Source organism: Solanum tuberosum, unplaced genomic scaffold (assembly GCF_000226075.1).
Source record: "Solanum tuberosum cultivar DM 1-3 516 R44 unplaced genomic scaffold, SolTub_3.0 scf00074, whole genome shotgun sequence".
In the NCBI taxonomy this organism is placed as follows: domain Eukaryota; kingdom Viridiplantae; phylum Streptophyta; class Magnoliopsida; order Solanales; family Solanaceae; genus Solanum; species Solanum tuberosum.
In genome coordinates, this window is record NW_006238998.1 from 1,387,183 (window position 1) to 1,391,514 (window position 4,332).

General features: G+C 29.8%; 1 long non-coding RNA gene across 1 annotated transcript; it reads left to right on the plus strand.

Moving 5' to 3' along the window:
- Nucleotides 1-1,246: 1,246 nt before the first annotated feature.
- On the plus strand, nt 1,247-3,844 carry LOC102591322 (uncharacterized). Its single transcript, XR_367191.2, has 3 exons — nt 1,247-1,449; nt 2,058-2,122; nt 3,569-3,844. It is a non-coding gene; the product is annotated as an uncharacterized lncRNA (long non-coding RNA).
- Nucleotides 3,845-4,332: the final 488 nt, after the last annotated feature.

A 4,332-nucleotide genomic window follows, 5' to 3' on the forward strand; every position in this document is an offset into this window, starting at 1 on the left:
AGTTGGAGCTTTTGTAGCGACTTGTAAAGGTTGCCACAAAAGGAGGTAGCTTTAGGGGCGAGCCTTAGAATTGCTACGGAAAATTATATAGCCAGTGGCGACTATGTTTAGGTCGCCACAAATATGCACTGAATTTCTTCATAAAATTTCTTATAGTGGTGACTAATAAGCTGTTGCTACTAAATGTTATTTGTGGCGATGTAGTCGCCACTAAAATGCCATGTATTGTGGCGACATGAACTTTTCTACTTTCTAATTCAAATTTTATTAATAATAATTTCTTATTTAAATATACATAAATATCATACCAATTTATTGAAAACTTCTAATAGTTATTTTATAGAGATATTTAAATAAATATAACTCTAATTAAATAGACAAAATATATTAATATATATAATAAAGTTATTATAAGTATTTATTAAATGAAACACTTTGAGTACTAAAGAAACTTATTTAGGGATATATTTGATTACTTTGACTGAAAATAAAATTCATTTATCACAATAATAATTAAGGATTTAAAATAATTAATGATATAGAATAAAAACTCGAAAAATCATAAAGTTGACCAAATAAAAAAGTTCAACTTTTTGATTTGCATATTTAACTTATAAAAATAATAAAATCATTTTTGAAAATATCTTTTAGATATATCTAATATAGGGAAAAAGTGCAAATATACCCCTCAATTTTGTGATTTACAGAGGATATATCCTTTGTTAATAAAGTGATGCATACTTACCCTTGTCGTCTAACTAATGAGACATACATAATTACCTTTTTCGTTAACAAACTTAATTAAAAAAAGTATTTCCTAAAACTGATTTTTTTTAATTTTCAAAAATGTCAAGGGGCTTAATTTTTTTTAGCTCATTCGTGTTTTACCCTTCAAACCCACACAAACCTAATCCAACTAAAAATACCTTAATTCATTTGTTATTTAGACCTGACCCAAATATATTTTATGACTAAATAGAAAGGAATTGATTTATTTATTTTTTGTTTCAATCGGGTTTAATTTGAAGCGGTAAAAAAATAATAAGGTTAATTTTTTAAAGTCACGTAATATTTTTGAAATTAAAAAACCACTATCTTCTTTTACTTCGATAAATATAAATTTGTGAATAAAAAAATTAAATATACATTATTTTTCAAAACCACTTAGGGGCATATTTACTCGAAATATGAATATATTTATTCATTTTCCCTGTAATATATGAACCATTCATTAATTTATAACTTAAACATTGTATTTGTTTATTGGGGGTCTAGGGTTTTTAATTAAAGGTTCTGCTGAGAGATTGAGAGTTGAGAAGCGAGAGAGATTGAGATTGAGATTAAGAGTTGAGACGCGAGAGTGATCGAAAGGTTGCCTGGAGCGTCCACTGTTGGCATCACGCTTGTTGCCATCGATTGCCACTACTCATTTGTCTTCCTCGTCTTCATGTAAGTTCTGTCTTTTTTCATCTATACAAGCCATAAATGAATTGAGACTAGTTCAAAACTTGATTTTTGTTGGTTGAACATGTGATTTCGATTATTAGTCTCTATATTTGAAGTTCTTAAATCAAACAGAGAGTAACATTGAAGGTGAAATTTATTGTTGGCTCTGTACGTAAATGAACCTAATTTCCTTATATTCAAAGCATAAGAATCACCTTAAGTTAGATATTATTTTAGCACCAAGTCCAATTATTTGGAAATAGACTTTTGTGGTTAGAGACCATTAATTAGCAATACAAGTAGGGTGAGATTTATTGAAGATATACTATTTAAAAAAATTGTTTGATACTAAGATTTGAGGTCTATGAATGAAAATGAGAGAGTACTAGAAAAAGAATAAACAATTAAAAGCAGTGAAAGTTTGAAATTTTGGATAGTTTTATGTATTGAGGGCAGTGAAAGGTGAAATTTTGATAAAAAAAAGTTTTTTACAACTAAGCACTTGTACAAAAATGTTTAGAAAGTTTGATATACCTATTTAATATAATACACAATTTTAGTCTATTTGCTTTAACTCTATGAGTTATATTAATTTTATCTTATGATTTCAGTGGAATTGGACAACTACTTGGTTGATTCTTTTGTTTAGCTATTGCAGGAGCTCTTTTGAGTTGTGGTATGCAACTTTTTGGTTCTTTCAGTCCAGTTAGTATTACACTATCAAACACTATCATTTCAATTTTTGAGAATCTAGGGAGTTTTAAAACTAGTTGTCAATTCGCAAATTGTTTCTGTGTGAGATGCTGCCTTCCTTTTATTGTGTTATTTCTCTTTGGCTAGATTGTTTTGTATCCTATCTTTCCTTTTTTTGTGATATACTTATAGACTAATGAATTAATTGGGAACATGCTATTTTTTCATTTCAAGTCCCATGCTTCACTTATAATTTTGATAATTGAAACTACACTTTCTACTTTTAAATCTGGCTAGATAGCTCCATTTGTTGAATTAGGTAGTTGTAGGAGTATAGTGATACATTCTTGTATATCTCTCTAAAATAGAAGTTTGTTGAGATTATTTAAAATACTATATGTTAAGTAGATATTATAATAAGGAAAATAATGTGAGATATGTTTCCTTGCATAACAAAACTTTTATGGTTGCGAAGAACTACATCTTTTGTACGCAGGTTATACAACTTTATAATTGTTGTAGTTTCATGCCCTGCTGCATTTGATCATGCTCGCAATTACCTTAATGAAGTGCAACATGTAGGAAGTTTAATTTCTTGTTCCAGTAACACTTTTCCGCTCTGTTTGGACAAATTCTTTGTATCATGAATTGCAGAATGTAAGTTTGAAAGAGTGTCTTATGGTGGTATCTACATAACTAGTTGGACTATAAATACTACCTATTTGTGCTATGGTGGTATCTATAGATAGGTGGACAATAAATAAGACTCCCTCCATGTCAATTTGTTTATCTTGCTTAGATCTGTTTAAAAAATAATGCCTTTCTTCATTCAGTCATTCTTTACACCTAATATCGTACACGGTATATTTAAGACCATGAAATTCAAAAGGAATTTTAGTACATTACACATATTTAGTTCATCACCACAAGATTCAAAAGAATTCTTATTTGTGTCCTTGCGTAACAAAACTTTTAAGTTTGTGAAGAACTATATCTATTTTTATGCAGTTTATACAACTTTATAATTGTTGTTGTTTTGCTCTGTGACTTTTAAAAAAATAATGAAATACTATTTCATACTAATTTTCTTTGAGCTCTTTATTAACTCACTAACTTAAAGGGAGCTTAAGTAAATCTAAGTGTGTTCTTCTCTATCTGAGACAACATTATTGTTGTTGTCGCCCACTTAGTCACTTATATGATGTTCTTTTATAAGCTAAAACGGTATACTCTTATCATTTTACGCAATTTATATTTGTATGAGTTTCTTTCTATGTGGAAGATAAGGTCATGTAGAGTGCTGACGAATGATCCATTTACTTTCTTAAAAGTTTTTTGGATTATTCTATTCAAATATTATCGTGGTCACCCCTTATTCTATTCTCATTATAGATTACGAGAATGATTCTATGTTTTTTCTTAATAATAGGGACAATTATGTTAAACAATCACAAATGACGTGATTAAGGAGGAATGCGAAGACACTACATCTGTTGCTTTTTAAATTTTATGTAAGTGCATAAAATATACAATATCATATTGTGTAGTACGAGTATATTTAACTGGCTTTTTAGTGGTAGAACTGTTTAAAATATTCGAGATGTGGTGTATTTTGTTGTGTTCTCTGTAATGATATTGGTTGTTTTGCTATTGATATGAAATTGAAATAATATAAATATATATATAATTTTTTTTTGTTAGAAAAAATTGGTATTAGTGGCGACTAATGTTGCTACTAAATTAAGGGTGGTAGCGACAATAGCTGATGTTGAAGGTAGAATGATTTGTGGCGACTTATTTTGCCACTAAATCTAAGGCTTTTGCAGCGACAAGGGTTGTTGCTGAAGCTTTAATCGTTATTGTGGCAAAAGAGCTCGCCACTAAAGGTCATACTATAGTGGCAACCCGACCAAATACCTATTTTGCGGTGGCATATTTTGTTACCTTTTGGTGGCGACAATAGTTGCCACAAATAAGGGTATTAAGTGGCGACGCGCTATTATCGTCACAAATAACATTTAGTTATGGAAGTACTTGCCACGGCGCTAATGTCGCCACTGATAATATATAGTGGCGACTTTCTAGCTATCTGTAGCGACATTTGCTGCCACTAAAAATACAGTTTCTTGTAGTGACCGTATGATTCAACTTTAAAATTAACCTATCTCGGGTTTTAGCTCACCTAATGGCACC